Source organism: Chanodichthys erythropterus, chromosome 2 (genome assembly GCF_024489055.1).
Source record: "Chanodichthys erythropterus isolate Z2021 chromosome 2, ASM2448905v1, whole genome shotgun sequence".
In the NCBI taxonomy this organism is placed as follows: Eukaryota; Metazoa; Chordata; class Actinopteri; order Cypriniformes; family Xenocyprididae; genus Chanodichthys; species Chanodichthys erythropterus.
Window position 1 is genome coordinate 18,769,639 of NC_090222.1, and position 18,946 is coordinate 18,788,584.

Below are 18,946 nucleotides of genomic sequence, written 5' to 3' on the forward strand. Positions count from 1 at the left end.
AACACCAGCCCAGGTGAGAAAAAGTAACGCAAAAGTAATGTAACACATTACTTTTCATAAAAGGCAACTAACGCAATCTGTTACTTTTTTAGGGAGTAACCCAATATTGTAATGCATTACTTTTAAAAGTAATTTTCCCCAACACTGCAAACTACTGCTAGGAAGAAAAAAAAAAGGCATTTCTTCAATTTAGGACTTTTAACTCAAAACCTCCTGTGACAACTTACCCCTGACTGCCCTGTACCATCACTACTGGGTCAGCATTTTTTTTTTTTTTTCTTATTCTCACTATGGCTGCATTTATTTGATCAAAAATACAGTAAAAACAATAATTACTCCAGTTTTCAGTGTCAAATCATTCTAATATGCTAATTTGGTGCTCAAGAAACATTTCTTATTATCATCAATGTTGAAAACAATTATTCTTTTTCAGGATACCTTGAATAGAAAGTTCAAAAGAACAACAATTATTAGAAATAGAAATCCTAATGTGCATTCTATTCTTGCTGAATACAATTATTATTTAAATGCATTAAGAGTGGTGTGTGAAGCATTATCATGAATAAGGGAATCTTATGACAGTTTGCTGACGCAGGTCATGACCGTGTCACGTACACCCCTAACAGCAGCACAGGGAAATCACAGACACATACACACACCTGATGTATCTGATTCATACACTCTCTCTCTCCCACACACACACACACACACAACTCAAAGCAATCTCTGTGAACTCTGACCTTTACAGACCTAACAAGATTTATTTGACCACAGGGAAGAAATGATGGATGTACTTCTCCTCCCTCTTTCTTTGTTCATCTCTCCTCCCCCTCTTTCTTTCTTTCTTTCTCTCAGTCACTTTGGATGTGTCAGCAGGGCACAAAAAGTGAGGAAATTAAACGAAACAGTGTGTGTGTATACACAACTGAGGAACCCATTACTGTCGAACTATAATTATTGCAGGCAAATACTAATGACCAATGTCGAAAATAAAAATCTAAAGTTCACACCCGCTGTTTTGCATATGTGCATGGCTGAATGAAACGAAACTTGGCAGTCGGCAAGTAAACTGTAAAATGTAAATTATTTAGGGGAGAGGGTGGGAGCGACCAGAAAGAGAGGGGGACTGAAATAAAAAGCAGGGTAAAGAAAACAGAACAAAGAACGAGAGAGAGAAAAAAGAGAATGAAAGACAGAGAGAAAAAGGAGACATCGAGAGAGAATATGCTTGAAGAGGGAGCCCTCGGGGAAAGGGAGGAGTAGATAGCAGGCGCTTCATTTGTTTCTTCTTCATCTTTGTAAGTAAGAAGTGAATCTGACAGTTATAATAATAGCACAGTGATTCATTCTCCTTAATTGATTTGGATTGTGAAATGAGAGTGCTGGATGCAAGCATTTGCCAGTACCGGTTGATACAGACACATTAAGATGTCACCAGGCTTCTGTGAGACGAAGAGGAAGCATTGAGGAAGCCTTTTCCCTTCTTATCTTCGCCTTTTCCACTTGTGGAAAGATTCCAAAGTGGAGGCAGGAAAAGACACAGGCAATGTGTCCCTCCTGGCACTCCATGGGCCGAAAGAACAAGAGCTAAATCAAACCATCAAAAGCCCTCTTAATCAGGGTCTTAAATCATCAGTGAACACAAACACACTGGCGTGTTGAGGGACAATTCACTAAGAATGAATTGCACTCGATAACAATGTCTTTTATTTGAACATGCTGAGTTGTTTAGTGCCCCATTTACTAAAGTAAATATACAAATCAGGTAATGCCGCAAACAGCCCTCTTGCGAGTCGGTTCTGAGTGCTTGGTTGAGGATGCAGCAAACAACTACAATCTGTCACACTTTACTGGAACTATAAAACATTCCTCTCCACCATAACACGGTGTCACTGTTGTTAAAATCTAAAATTATTATTTTTTTGTTAACTGAAATAAAAACAAAAACTACAAAACAGTTGTCACTGAGTTGGTACCAAAATATGTACCATTTAGGTACTATAACATTTTAGGATATGTACCTTTATAGTACTATATCCATCCTTTAGGTGTATATAAGGTACAGAGGTCTACTTTTGAAAAGGTACAGCCACAGAGACAGCGTTTGTGCCAATTTTTTCAGAGTTTAACATAACTGAGAACATTTGAAACAAAACTGAAATACATTAATCAAATGTATTTTTAAAGGGGTCATGATTTATTTTTAATATGTTCTTAGAGGTTCACTTGTAATGTTAAAGGGTTAGTTCACCCAAAAATGAAAATTCTGTCATTTATTACTTACCCTCATGCTGTTCCACACCCTTAAGACCTTCATTAATCTTCGGAACACAAATTAAGATATTTTAGTTGAAATCCTATAGCTCCGTGAGGCCTTCATAGGGAGCAATGGACATTTCCTCTCTCAAGATCCATAAAGGTACTAAAACATATTTAAATCAGTTCATGTGAGTACAGTGGCTCAATATTAATATTATAAAGTGACGAGAATATTTTTGGAGCACCAAAAAAAAATAAAAAATAACAACTTATTTAGAGATTTCAAAACACTGCTTCATAAAGCATCGGAGCACAAATGAATCAGTGTGTCGAATCACGATTCGCCAACGGCTGAAATCACGTGACTTTGGCGCTCCCAACAGCAGATTTGACACACTCATTCATCTGTGCTCCAATGCTTTATGAAGCAGTGTATTGAAATCGGCCATCACTAAATAAGTCGTTATTTAGTTTTTTTGCCACAACAAAAATATTCTCGTCGGTTTATAATATTAATATTGAACAACTGTACTCACATGAACTGATATAGATGTGTTTTTAGTACCTTTATGGATCTTGAGAGAGGAAATGTCCATTGCTCCCTATGCAGGCCTCACGGAGCCATCAGATTTGAACTAAAATATCTTAATTTGTGTTCCGAAGATGAATGAAGGTTTTATTGGTGTGAAACGACATGAGGGTAAGTAATAAATGATAGAATTTTCATTTTTGGGTGAACTAACCCTTTAATAAAGCTTTTTGCAAAAAAAAAAAAAAAAAAATGTGGAAATTCTATTATTTTCAACCATAAACTGTAAAAAAGCTGGACGATGCACCTTCACTCTCTTCTATTTTAGTAACTGAAGCCACCAGTGTGCCAACATGACATCTTGAGTCTCGAGTCTGCACATAGTGAACTTGAAGCCTGAGTCTGCGCAGTAGTGAGTGCGAAGTGGAGCTGCAATATCAATGTCCCGCCCACACTCCTGCAGAATTCGGTTACAATTACAATAATGCAATTTTCGGTTAATACTGCAGAACAACACATTATGTCAGTGTGAAATAAACTGTTCTGAAAATTTAGAAATTAAAGTTAACGCTCCAATCTCCTTTCAATTTCTGCTGTCAATCATAACATCAAAACCCGCATTTTTATAGCATCAAATAACTAACTAAAATCAAACTCATATAAAGAATGAACAATCGAACATCAGCATGATAAAAGCTGCCTAAAATGACAGAACCATCTTTGGAAAAAAATATTTGACATGTAAAAATATTTGACATGTTTGATTATTTAGTTTTTAGCTTTTGGAGATTCTTTCAAAGCTAGCTTGCTATGCTAGCCTCTCCGAAATTGACTACCCTACCTATGGTGCAATGATGTATAATTATTTGTCAATGTCTTGAGTTGTTCTCAATCTACAGAAAAATGGGGTTCTTCTCCATCTTCAGTGCTGGTGTGTCGTTACAATTACAGGGGTCAGAAGATGCATTTTAAGATCTTTATATCATGTTCCAAAAGGTTAGATAATGAAGTTTTTCTAAAAATTTGTAAAAATCCTCATATCGTGATCCCCATCTTCATTTTCACTCTCTGTCTAAAGCAGAGTTTTATAGGGCATTACCTCTTTTAGAGACTCAAGAAACTCAAGAAACTTTAGAAACACCCATTGCTGTAATTGGGAACTTCGCTGCACTGTATCCATTGACTCCTCCACAGCATGTGTGACATGTTTTGATGTTTGAGACGACCAGTACTGTAATAGCGGCGTATATATTTAAGCCCAAGTCAGTAGAAAATAAACCAACTAAACCCTCAATTTGCAACAGTCTGTTTCAGCATGATAAATCCTCACAGTTGCTAAAATCTATTATCCATGTATCATTCCAAAAACTATTATTATAACTTGTCAGACTGCTATAATTAATTGATATTTAGAAAAACTGGCAGCATGTTGAGAATAATCAAGAAAAGTATCCGTTGTGAAATGAGATGAACAAACGAAAATATTCTCGTTAAATCTCAGGCGTGTTTTTAAAAATAAATAAATAAACTTCAGCCATGCATTTCTGATAGTTTTATCTTTTTGATCTTTATGACCTTTTTGGATCTTCTAAGTTTTAGTTACTTGGAATTTTAAATGAAGGTACAGAAACCTCTCAGGTTTCATTAAACATGCCTTAGTCTTATAAGTTTGGAATGACATAAGGTTGAGTAAATGATGACAGATTTTTTATTTTTGGGTGAACTACCCCTTTAAGAGATGGGTAGAGGACATTCATGACATCCTGGCATTTCAGAAGGGTGGAAATCAAAAATAAACTGGGGAGATAGCTTTAAGGTATAAAACTTGCAATATGTTTTTATTGCAAAGTAACCTCTTGTGGGGTGGGCAACTCTGGCCCTTGAGATCCACTTTCCAGCAGAGTTTAGCACTAATCCTAATCAAACACACCTGAACAAGCTAATCAAGGTCTTCAGGATTACTAGAATGCTGGCAGTTGAGTTTAATCAGGGTTGGACCTAAACTCTTTAGGAAAGTGGATTGAGGGCCAGAGTTGCCCAGACCTGCTCTTATATGTGTAATTAAAGGGTTAGTTCACCCAAAAATTAAAATAATGCCATTAATTACTCACCCTCATGTCGTTCTACACCCATAAGGCCTTCATTCATCTTCGGAACACAAATTAAGATATTTTAGATTAAATCCGATGGCTCAGTGAGGCCTGCATTCACAGCAATGGTACTTCCTATCTTCAGATCCATTAAGGTACTAAAAACATATTTAAAACAGTTCATGTTAGTTCAGTGGTTCTACCTTAATATTATAAAGCGACGAGAATACTTTTGCTCTTCCAAGTATTTGAATAAAAAAAAAAAAAAAAACGACTTTTCAACAATATAGTGATATCGCAATATAGCCGATTTTAAAACACTGTTTCAGAGCTTTACGAATCGAATCAGGGATTCGGAGCGCCAAAGTCACGTGATTTCAGCAGTTTAGCCGCTTGATAGGAGATCCGAATCACTGATTCGATTTGTAAAGCTCTGAAGCAGTGTTTTGAAATCAGTCTATTACTTTATTGATGAAAAGTCATTATTATGTTTTTTGGCACACAAAAAGTATTCTCGTCGCTTTATAATATTAAGGTAGAACCACTGCAGTCACATGAACTGTTTTAAATATGTTTTTAGTACCTTTATGGATCTCGAGAGAGGGAGTACCATTGCTGTGAATGAAGGCCTCACTGAGCCATCGGATTTAATCTAAAATATCTTAATTTGTGTTCTGAAGATGAACGAAGGTCTTACGGGTGTGGAACGACATGACAGTGAGTTAATTAATGACATTATTTTAATTTTTGGGTGAACTAACCCTTTAAATATTTAAAAGACATTAAGATCCATTTCAAAACACCTTTAATGTAAATATGGTGCAGTGCAATTTAAGCATATTTAGAACTTGGTTAGGATGGTTTTTGTTTTTTTGCGCTGAAATCCACTTTCAAAAGTGAGTAACTTACTGAGTCTTCTCACAATGGGTAAATCAGCCAGAAACGGCTTGTCTCTACCTAATTCTTTCCATCTCTTCTTCTGTCAGTTGATTCAGTGTACTTTCGCTCTCCTCCGACAGTCTTTCAGTGGTGCTGCGCTTTGAGCCTCTTACTTTGTCCTTAACCCACCCAAGAACATACACACACATGCTCCCTCTCACTTTTACAAAGAGAAAAATCCACCAGCTTGACAGTTGATCCTTCCTTTTTCTTGCCTCCTTCTGATCCTACATGTCTCTTTGCATTTCCACCAAGCTCTCTCACACTTTCACACACACTTTTTTGAAAAGGGGGGTTGTTTCCACTAGCTGTCCTTTTTGACAACATGGGTCACTGATGCTGTTCACACATAACACACAAACACCAGTCCATGTATGTTTTGACAGATCTGCTCTACGACATTGACAAGGCCTGCCCTGAGGTACAGCGCAAAAATCTGTGTCAAATCCAGATTCGTCACACACGAGCACACGGATGGACGAGTGATCGGCGCAGGCCTTGGACTTTGTTCACAGGATGCTGACTTACCTCACAGCAGAGAGCAATTTGCTCTCTGCCCACTCACAGATAAACACCATGCAATTAAGAATCCAACAGTCGTGATCACACCAGTAACAGACCAGTGTCTTGGCAGGATTTGAAAGATAAGCTTTTGGATGCAGGTGTGGTTGGTTGCTGCTGAATATTTGATGGCATTTTAACACTTTTGGGCTGGTACATTGTAAATACGTGATAAGATATGAAGATGAAAGGCTTATACCAATGTGAAATCTTGTTCTTTGTGTCAGATGAATGATTTAACCAACCCTGCTGTGCCAACAGATTTAAATGAGAGCATTTCAGCTGTCTGGCTCTTTCAGCATTCCCTTTGGCAGAGTAAACAAACATGATGATTCCTCATGCATGACGTCTGCAGATGCTCTCGGGAGTCACGGCACTTTCAGACTCCTGAGTTTATATGGGCAAGCAAGGTGCAGACCGCTGTAAACACGAGTAAAGATAAAGTACACGGACACAAACGCAAAAGCACCTCCGAGTCTGCTGATTTGCAGATTGCAAAACACTGTTAGCGAATCTGGTGATGAATATGCACACTTCATTACAAAAAACACATACTGTGGGATATAAAGAGCACATATCCATTTAAACCAAGTGGACATTTGCGCCAAATGCAACTTCCAAAAACAAGTATTTGAATTTAAAAAATGAAGCATTATTATTGTTGGTAAACAAATGTTTGTCTAAATTACTGTGGCATATATCATCCATTCACATGTTTTTGTCGGTCAAATCCGTCACACTTAGTTAGGTTCAAACTGAAAGTGCTGTGGTCATCATCTGTGCATCATCTGTAAACTTTTAACTATATAACTTTTTCTCATGCAACATAATGTTAAAGGTTGTGCACTCTTCGGAATTAAACTGAAAATGATTTTTAAATTTCAATTTCTGAATTTGAATTGAGATACCAAACAGACGCATAAGTCAAATTGAAATTTAAGGAAGTATAATTAAAATGAATTGAAAATCAAAGGAATTCATTAATTGCAATATGGTCAAAGGTCGGGACGCACCAACCCGATGTCAAAGAAATAGCGGCAACGAAAGCTGACAAAAAATATGTGCTTGAATACACCGAAAGAACTTCAGCCAACTGTCAACTAGCATGTGCGTTCTGCGCCTGCGTATAAATGAAATAACAGTCTATTTAAGCAGATATATTTGGCTATATTCGTCATTCAAAAAGGGAAAGCGAAACTATAAACAAAGCAGCGCTTGCTTACCGTTTTGAATATCAATCATGCTGATCACATTCTTTATTAGGCTTCGCTCATGTTATTATGAAATATTTGTGCATTCGAGTGCTCAGGTAAGAAGACGTAAAATTAGAACAACCTTCTGTCTGTGCCGTCATTACATGCTTGCTTTCATAACTTTTGCTTATATTCTCGTAAACTGACTCGTTTGCTATATTGAACAGCCAATCAGAGTTCTCTCTCTCAGTCGGCTGAAAAAAAGCCTACAAGGACTTCAGCCAATGGCACAGAACACACTGAGAAAACTTAGTCGGCCGACGACCAAAAACTGCCCAACGGCCGACCATCGGCTTGTTGTGTTCCGTGCTGAACATTGGTAAAATGGGACAGTTTTGAAAATGTAACTTTTCCTTGCACTCAAGACAAGCTTTGAATGATGGCTTTGTGTTAAAGTTTAAAGAAGTTTAAAAATATTGAAGTTAAAAAAGTCAGAATTTTTTTATAGGCCTTACAAACAGATAAACAAAAAACTGACAGATCTGTTTGAAATGTCACCTACAGACATATTTACAGACACTTCTTTCCCCAGAATATCATTACCTGTTGAATTTGCTTGAATTTTAATTTAGAAAATTGCACTTCTTTTAATTCCAATTTAACTTCTTGTGGGGTGTGGCCAATTTAAATCCTAAATCATTAATTGAAAGTGGACCAATTCATAAATATTGAACTACTGGGAGTCAAGTTCAGTTGAAAAAAAAAAACACCCACTATATTAGGTCTGGATTTTATGGATTTTAACCAGAGATTTTAACTTGACTACTTTCACTGGTTATATCTTATCTTGCCTGGGGCACCAAGTGAGCCAGAACTGCCACTGGTGCCACCTGAAATACATATCAAAAATAGGTGCATGTCGTCCCTGTCAGTATGTGAGAGAGCAGTAACTGTCAATGTGTTTTAATGGATTACGTTCAACCTTTACAAACAGCAGTAATATTAATTTTTATTAACTTTTTATTAGACTTTAGGCTTTACAGAAAAGGCCACTTATTGTTTGTTGAATATGAAGTTAAGTCGCAGCTCAACCGATGGTTTCTATGATACGTTGTGACATTCATTCTGTCTCTCTTGCTCTCTCAATCACACACAAGCTCACACACATATTGACACCAACATTAAATGAGTCAGATGACATTTGCTCTATCCGTCCCTTTCTATCATAGCCAGATTATGCTGCCGTGGCAACAGGGTGAGATGGGAAGAAAGAGAGAGAGAATGCATCTGATATTTTAGGAAGTTAATGTCGGTTTTTCATCTTGTCTCTTACCTTTGAAGTTCATCAGTATGGAAATGGAACAAAATGAATTTTGATCTTTTCACTTGGCATAAAACCAAATATGATTACAGGGCTTTTTTTACCATTGAGATTATTGTTTGTGCTCCTGCCTCATATTGATATAGTTTCATATTGTTGTGGTCGATTCTACATCTTATTCCACATTACTCTGAAGATCTCTTAACAGACAACGAATTCACTAAGGCAACGACAACTTACGAGTATAAAAGTAGGCTGATGCTATTTACATTGAGTGTAAAAAAAAAAAAAAAAGATTTGCATCACTTTTGTTTATGGTATATCACTAATATATTTTACTATTATTTACTAATCACCAGTAATCCAGATAACCAGACAAAATTTGATGAAATAGCGCTGCGGCTTGTCTATTTAAATTAAGTCATTCTTTTCAATCCAAACACGGCTTCTTTCTGTGTAAATTAGCCTTATTATAGATTGCGCCCACAAAATTGCCAGCTGCAATTAACGTCACGCTATTACCATCTGAGTGATGTTTGTGTACATTTTCTATTGATCATAGCAGCAGTTATTCATGAAAGGATGATCAAATGGTGGAAAAGAACATTATAAACTGGCAGATATCCAAATACAGCCTCCAGATTTGCACCTTGCAAATTGTGTTCAGCACCATTTTTGTAGGAGTGTCTGTGTGGTTCTCCGATTTGTATAATTATTTTAGTTGTTAGATTGTGCCGATATTGCCTGGAAAATCCAGCCTCACCGCTGTACCAGCGGATGAGTCTGGTAGCCATTGAGTCGATTTCTAGGGCGGAGCAAATCCGAGCAAACAGGAAGCGGAGTAAACCAATCAGAGAAGGGTGGATATGACGTTAGCAAAGCGGCAAGAGAGTCAACAGCGAAAAGTAAATAAACGTCCCCAGGCAAGCACGGAGAGTTGTTTAACATGGCTAGCGCTCGAGAGAGCGGCGTTAATGACTTGAGTCATTGTTGCGGTAAGAATTTGAATTTGATATTGAAGGGACTTTCACCGCACTAGAGTGACGCTGTTTGCGTCACTGAAATAAATGAACATGTTTGCACGGTACGGTTTGGAATTGACTCGAGGCACGACGGAGGGTGGACTGACCAGGGGTGCATTTCCCAAAGCGAACTATGGTCGCAAGTTCCGTCGTTTCCAATAGAGTTCAATGGGACTTACGACCATGGTTCACCAACGATGCTTTCGGGAAACTCACCCCAGACTGATATATCTTGTAGAAGATATATCATTCTGGACTTGCCAGGCAAGTGCCGATATCCTGTCGACAATGGCAAAATGTTAGATAGGATGGATCTCCACATCAGAAATATCAGATACATTAGATCCAACCCCCGGCCGCCGAACACTGCTAGAAGATATAAGCAAAGTACCTTTCAAGGAAAGTCTGTTCATTCGGTGGCCATATTTGCAATGCCTCCGGGCAGCTATTTTGGGCATCCAAGAACAAGTTCTATCTATTTGAATGGGGGAATCCTAAAACCTCAAGAACTGCTTGGCGAACTCACAATTAAATAATATATTTCAAATCAGCAACAAAATCAAACATTAATTGTCCCATAAATTATGTTTTTCATGTGCAAATAGTGTTAAAAAAAAGCTTATTTTTCAGGCTAGACGAGCCAATGCGCACGTGCAGTCCTAAGTGCGAGTCTCAGGTTTCTATGGGAACCGGAGCCTCTAACAGCAGCTACAGTGACGCATTGACTTTATCAATCAGTGATTGGCTCTTCTACTTAGAAGGCGGGACGTATTCTGCCATATTGCATGTTGCAGTTTCTCCCATTCATAACTAATAGGAATGAACCGTCTTCTATATCTATAGTCTAATGAAAAAGTAATCGAAAGCGATATTCAGAACCTCTAACCGACGTAATTTTCCCATGTCGTTTATTTCAGTTTTATAATCTTGTTAATACCCCCCCCCTTAAAAACATACTACCGCGTGTGTAGCCGCATGACTCCGCCCCATCCAGTCTGTGGCATGAAAACAACACGGAGGTGAACGCCGAGTCAATACACAGAGACAGCGCGCGAGTGGTGAGCCTTGCATCTTCACTAAACTTTGTCAGGTGTAAGTGTTTTACGGTTTGCCAGTTTGGACATTAAAGTGATTAGATGATCGGGTGTGTATTATTATATTGAGCTACCGTGCTCTTGCAACTGCAATGTGGCACGAACACTCATACAAAACGTGAAGATCGCGTGCACAGAGAGGAATGTCAGCGCTGTCCTGTGATTTGTCACTAAAGTAGCTTAGAAACTCAAAACTTATTTAGCATATTTTTTTTTTTACTTTTAAAGTTACTATTTACAACCCACAGCTTCAAAATGAATAGAGAGACGGTATGACTAATTCACACACGCAATCGCTCTCATTAGATACTGGAAGTACTGTGCTAATTTATCTTTATCTGATTTACAAAGAGCTGAAATCTGTAAGAAATGTTAGGAACCATAGATAAAATAACTGCTGAAAGTGAGCTGTTATGTCAGATCACTCTTTCAATAGGAAAAAATATCCCTGGATGTTTTAATGCTCAGACTTTGAAATGGAGACATTGTCTCTAACTCATGAAGACAAACATCCCTTGAAATCACACAATTATAAGATTATTAAATTATATAAAGGATATAATAATGAATAAATTATTAAATGATACGACCAATTCTAAAAATCAAATAATAAAATGAATATTAATATGAAAATAAAACAACATAGATATACATTATGATTACTGATAAAATACTCTTTTTATTATTTATACCCTCATAAGTTCAGCTTTATTGAATAAAGTAAACAATGTGAGTATCAACAGTGCATGTACTAATTCCTCTAAATAACTTTTGTCCTCTAAGAACATCTCTCTCTATATGCTCACAGACAGAGATGTGTTAGCCCGCGGGGGTCTCGTCTGAATTAGTCAACACCAAGCTCATCACCTTGTGCACGCACACTTTGAAAAGCAACTTCACTGCTGAAACAGCTGTTTCAGGCGGGATCGGGCCTGCAGGGTTCTTGCTAATTTCGAAGTATACACTGAGTATTCCTGGAGGTTCAGGGGGCAAACGCGTGGGACACCTGTTAGCAAGCACAACGGAATCTCATTAAATAAGCGAAAGCCTGTTGAAATCCAGTTATCGAGCTCACTGAGGTCTAATTAAGCTTAACTAAACCAGCAGAATCCCAGGTAGAATTTGAGATGACTTATTATAGCCTGTGTAAAGTTCCGCAGATCTAGCTCTCAAGATTTTTGCAGCTAAAATGTTTATCAGGCCACCAGCGATGTGTCATTATGGTAATGGGCCATATGCTAAGAGGAAAAACCAAATAAGCGAAAAGACTTGGTATTTATGGAAGCACAAACATTTAATGCGAGATTAGCATGGCCTCGTTTCATAGCTCAGTGAGTCGGGACTAAGGGTTTGAACACATGCATAATGCATGTGTGTATGTGTGGGCGTGTGTGTTTCCTTCCAAAAAAACTTTCCACCATTCATAACAGATCAGAGGATGATCGCAGAAACTATTAACATACAAATTTCACAATTTAAGCTTTTATAGTGTTCAAGTACACGGAGCGATCCATGGATTTTTTTCTTAGTTTTCCCAAAACCTGATTGCTTTTTTCATTCATTATTTATTTTTCTTTGAGGTCTGAAAAATCTTTCTTTGTGTCAAAAGCAGTCATATTTTAGGTTTTTTGTGAAAATTTTCCACCCTCTCTCTGGCGCTTACAATGAAAGACCTTATAGAAACGCCCCCTTCAATTGAGAAATGAGCAACTGCACTGAGTGTTGCTGTTCTCCAGTCCTCACACACTGGCTTGCAGGTTTGCTGTTGTCAAATACAGTTTCTGACCACCCCATCCATCAATAACAACCTCTGTGTAAAGCCTGTATTACATTGTTAAGTGAACCTTTCACAATCAAAAAACTGTGCCGCTCAAAATGTCAAACTGAAATGATAAGCGGTCTTGATAAAAATAAACTCAAAGCTGCTCATTTTTAATCTTGGGTTCCTTTAGAATAATCCACAGAGCAGTGGGTGCTAACAGCCAGGAACAGGCCACGTTTTGGCAAACTCTCGGTTTAATCTTATATTGTTAGTGTTTTTATTCCTCTTTGTTATCACCATGGCTGGGCATATGGAAGACTAGGAGTGGCAAAATAAAATGATGAAATAAATGATCAATTTAATCATTCAAACATAAAAAAGTAAATAAATAGATCACTCCTAAATGAATAAATGTAAATGTAAATGAGTCAATGTCGTGACGGGTTTTTTTTTTTTTTTTTTTTCCAAAGGCCTTAATAGTAATAATAAACAAAGATATGACATCCAAAGTATGTAAGGTAGTACAACTAGATCTCTTTTATTGAATCCAAAAGGTTTTAATCATATTTTCCTACATATAAAGGTATTTTAAAGATTTTGAAGTGTCAAGAGGACATTTGGTTTAACCATCCAAAGGCCATTTGTGATTAAAACATGTTAAAATGTAATAAATGTATATATATATTTTTATTATGGCATGATTTTATAACATCATATATCAACATAGAGCAAAATTTTATTAAAATTATGCGTAGAAGTCATTGCTTTGTTATGAGAAAAAATGTCCTGAAAAATTTATTTCATTGATGTCATTCGGAGTAACCAATATAAAGGGACCATTTTGGATCAAAGTCATGCAGTCAGTATCATGTGACAGGATGTGACATCATTCAGACACCTGCAAAGGACCATGTGGTCATGAAACAAAGTAACTAACTCTCTTTTAACTAAAAATTCATGTTTTCACTTGCTCATACGCATGTCCTGAAATATCAGGTCATTTGGTACAACCGCTATAAAACATAAAAATTGTTGTAATATTTTAAAAACTTGTAATAAATATAAAATGTTTGATTGTCTTTTTGCTAGCTAGATACTGTAGATATCAGTCTGTTAGCATTGTTTGAAAATATCGTCATTCGGTATAACCAAACATGTCATTTGGTAAAACCGAAATTTTGGTTAAAACAAATGACTTTTTTTGGTGACAAATTGTGTCCATCTTGTAAAAAATGACAAAAGTAGTGTTAATTGATTATAAAACCACATAATCTCATTGTTAATAAAACTTCAAAATTAATTATATTATTTCCATTATGTTTTTTTTACACTTTTAAAAACCTTGTCAGTGACCCAAATGTAAAAACGTAGTTAAACAAAAAAAATAATAAATTAATATAGATTGAGTCATTTTTAAATGCCATTTTTAAAAATAAGCATTTGCCAAATGCTATTGGACAGTTTACTCATGGGAGTAAACATGGGAACACTTTCAACTCAAACATGTGCCATTTAAAGAAGGACTGTCCAATTACTGAACTGATCATTTATTCCTTACTTTATTTTTTAGCACTCTTAATTCAGTAAGCAGACCAAGTTTCTTTTTCGTTTCAATAAATGACTAAATAAAATACTCTTTATGTACTGGGGAGGAAGTTTTGAGTTCCTAAATTTACAGTTTGTTTCATAGCACATCCAGCTCTTTTATCTCAATATCTGATGACCCTTTTAAAAGACCCCTGGATACAAAGCTCTGTAGACAGGGCCAGATTCCAGACCCTTTTAATCAAACACACATGGTGGCATACAGGTGATTTATCGTGCGGCCCTCTCCACCCATTCATTGCGTTTAATCACACAGCCTTACAGCCAAGTATACAATCAATACTCATCACCTGACAGCGCATACACACACAATGCAGAGGATTACGAACGGCGAGTGGAAAATGAGAGCTCGCAAAGCTTCAGAAGAGACAGAAAAAAGTAGCAGGAGGACAAAATGGGTGCTGTGCCACTGGTTAACCAAGTAATTAAGTGACAGGCGGGAATAAGAGCGTAAATCACATCCAAGAGGGAGAATGCGAATGAAAGCGGATAGAGATGAACGGGTGAGAGAAAGAGTGAAGAGGGAGTTAGTGTGGAGAGATAGAGAGAGCAGGAGGGTGGAAGAGTGGGTGGAGATGGAGGAGTCTATATATAACCGTAAGGTTATGGAATAAAAGTAAGAGATCATACCGTTGTATTTGACTACTTAACCATGGTAACCAGCTAAACAGCACATGAAAAGCACTTTAAATGCACGCGCAAACATACGTGCAACGTTCACCGACGTGCTAACCAACACACGAGAGGGCTCTTCCGAAGCCTTTGCCAACATAACTCTATAAAAGGAGTAAGAGCAGCATCGTGCAAACATCTCTTTGTTTGCCACGCGTCCAATCCGGCAACAAAAATAACACAGACCTCATAGTGCAGAAAAATCTATCAGCCTTTACCCATCACAAAAAGCCTAGAACGAACCTTCTTTCCCCAGCAGACCGATTCAACTCTCGCTCTCCCTCACCGGAGAATATTTATACAAGTATATGCAGCTGATTCAACTTACAGGAAGCGTGTGCATGTGTGTAGTACACTTGAGATGTGTTACGGTGTGTGGTTGTGTGTTTACTCATCCTGTGTAAATCAGCTGGAAGCGAATAAAAGCAGGGTAGTGATGCTCTGTGGGAACAGCAGGGAAGGGTCACGGAAAGGATCTGATGCTTCTTTGCTTGTTAGTCTCTGGTGAGAGACGATAAACAATAAACAAGCAGTGTCTGAACGAACTCCACGCTTCAGGCCCCAGCTGAGGACCGCTATCCTGAGCCGTCTGCAGACCCAGGTAGCCGATACTTGGAAAAAAGCTCAGAATAAAACACATCCAAATGCAGGCAGTGAATGCTTCCAGGAAACATTGTAAGACTGAATGCAGCAATGAAATCTGAACATTGAGTTGGCTCTGTTTCAGTGTTATCAATCCTATGGGAACTCAAGCCCACAGACTCAAGAATGCCAATACAACATTAAACCAAATAGAAATAGTGTGTATACGGCAGCGCTGTACAAAACTGAAAATTCTGTCATAATTTACTAGCTCTGATCTTGTTCCAAAACGGATGACTTTCTTTGTTTTGCGGAACATAGAAGATATTTCGAGAAATGTCTATTTATTCATTTTTATTTTTTTTATAAAGTCATACAGGTGAATAAATGATGACAGAATTTTCATTTTTGGGTGAACTATCCCTTTAGTTTTCAAACCTGTTGAAGAATTTCATACCCAAAAATTGTTTTCCCTATTACTGAACTTGTACTAAATGTTTGTAGTCATGCCATTATTTCCCTGACTAATGCTGCCAAGTTCACATGTCATCAGAATTGTCGTAAATACGAGTTTCCTAGTCGGAAATTGGACCCGAGCACCCTCTAAAGTCGTATTTATTATTAGGAATCTCTGAAATACATTTTGGCTTTAATAAGAGGTCCCCAAGAAATAGGCAAGAATAAACCAGGTGTCCTCCATGATTCCCATTCTTTCGATAAAAAAGCACTCGTAATCACAACTTCAAATGTGGGGAGTAGGAAATTTCCGATAGCATGTGAAGGCTACATCATCATGTTACACATTTGCATAATGGCCCTCCCTCAAAGAACAGTTGGGTATGTAATTTCGCTATGATAAGGAGACACTGTTTTTTTGTTGCAAGGGCAAAAAATAATTGTTGTATTAATTAAAAACAGCATGGTAACATCATAGTAACATTTAGTACGTTACCTGGTTGCCTTCAAATTTTGAGTTCATTAAAATAAAAAAAATTAGTTAATACAATGAAGGCGATTGACTTAATCAACAGAAACTCAAAATATTATGTTATCTGAACCACATTAATAAGTGTTATTTAAGCACTGTGTATTGTTCAGTTCGTTGTCCAATCTCATCTTATGATAAGATGATCATTCTTTGGATAAGTTTGGTTGTTTAATAAAGAAAACTGTATGTTATTTCATCTTGTTTCAACCTAAACGTGACAATAAAAAGTACATTCTTAAAAATAAACAATACAGGGGGTGCTGAGAGACTTGTGTATCTTTCTGCAGAGCTTCTCCTCATCACTGTCACATTTAGCTGCTCATTGGAGGTTCTGTAAAAATGCTTCAGAATAATACTTCTTGTAAAAAGTGCAACACTGATCCATTTGACTTGATTTGAAAATGTTTTTTGCAGGTTTATATATATAACATTATGAATGGATAGAAAACAAGACAAGCTGGCAACTAAATACAAAGTAAATATTTTGTATATTATAATTTAATAAATTGCTTTAATGACAATATAAAAACAATTATTTAATTTAGCAAGCAGTATGATGTCTTCATAAAATAATGATAAATATTTTTCTCACACAATATAAATGGCATTTTATGCATGAAAATAAACAGCAGCCTTTAAGGACATCATCATAATTAAGGTCATTGTTGAGTTTCACATTTAACTTTTTGTTCTGTAGATTTTAGAAAAGCTGGTATATTTACTGATATACTAATGCAGAAACTCATAGGCTGATCTGAAGTACCTCATGTATAACACGAAAAACCTTTTTAATCTCAAAAGAGCCATACAGTCCACCCAAGACCCTACAGCGAAAACGGTCCTTAATAAGAAGGTTCTTTGCAGAATCTGAAGTGAACTTCAAAAACATTAAAGAAGAGTGTGCTTTGTATACCGTACCAATGAATATTTTGAAGGCAGCAAACATACCTATCAAGGACCATTCGACTATTCTTATATACCTCACCACCATCACTTACTGCTGAACTCTGCATTCAGAGGCCATTCACATGGATGACAGCAATCAGCAGATGTCATCAAAGCTACAGTATGTAGCTGCTCTGTTGTGGTGGGCAGTTTGACATTAAAGCTTTAGCTGTTACATCAAACAGCAGCAATTCCAACCCAGGGTCATTGGGAAAATGGTGACATTTCTGCAAAATTATATTACATTGGATTTTTATGTTCAGGAGCATTCAGTTTTATGCAAAACAGATTAACATGAATCTGGCAATGTTTTAATACACTGGTTGTTGAATGTATCAACAGTTCGTAAAATGAAATGTCTGGTGAGTGCATGGCTCTAAAAGCTATTTCACATTTGAAAATAATGTACCATTAAAACCTACTAAACCTAAATATTACCCTTAAAAACTCAAATGTGAGATAAAAACACATTTGCTGAAGCAACCATTTTAGATTGCTTCTACAAGTATTTGAGCTCCTTGCCTTGTGTTTCATTCATACCCAAGTGCTCTACATTGCAAGTCCAGTGCTACCAGGTGAGCTGCATGTTCACTATGTAAGAAAAGACATAAAAATGGTGCTGGTTATGAGATGCAAAAGTCAAAATTTATTATTTTACAAATTATGCACTATGGCAAAAGTGTTTTGAGGTCATAACATAATATTGTGCATTGAACTGTGCGGAAATTGGTCTTTATTAACCGATAATCTGCCCCTGTAATCAATTTGTGCGAACAAGAGTAAAAGTTGTTGGTGTTTGATTGTCACTAGTGGTCATTTTATCTGTATCTATAGGTATGCTTTTGGAGTTTTGCAAAAATGTAAGTAGAGGCACATTCTTCCGCACGTCCTGATTTTGCTGAGTTAGATGCGTTCCTGGGTCAACATATTTTGTTGATCCTGGAACAACATTCCAGTCTGAAAATTTAGTCTTAACCTGATTCCTACCCCTAAACCTAACCCTACCCATAAGTTATCCCAAAAATCAGAGGGAAATGATAGATGAATAACACTGATGTAGAAGCACCAATTCATGATTTTAAGCCTAAACTTGACATAATCTGTAAACTTGTCCCTCAAATCTGATTGGTTGATTTAAATGTTGTTCCAGGATCAACAAAAATGTTGACCCAGGAACATGTTGAACTCAGCAAAATCAGGTTATGCCATTCTTTCAATGAACCAAGATATAGTAATGCCATCATACATTGGTAACAGAGTACTTAACAAGTCTCTAACAGGTAATGATTAACTGCAAAACTCTCACCACAAGCTCAATGGCTTCCTGTTCTTGATCTATATCACTTTCATTTAAAGAAAAACACACTTCTAAATTACGCCATTT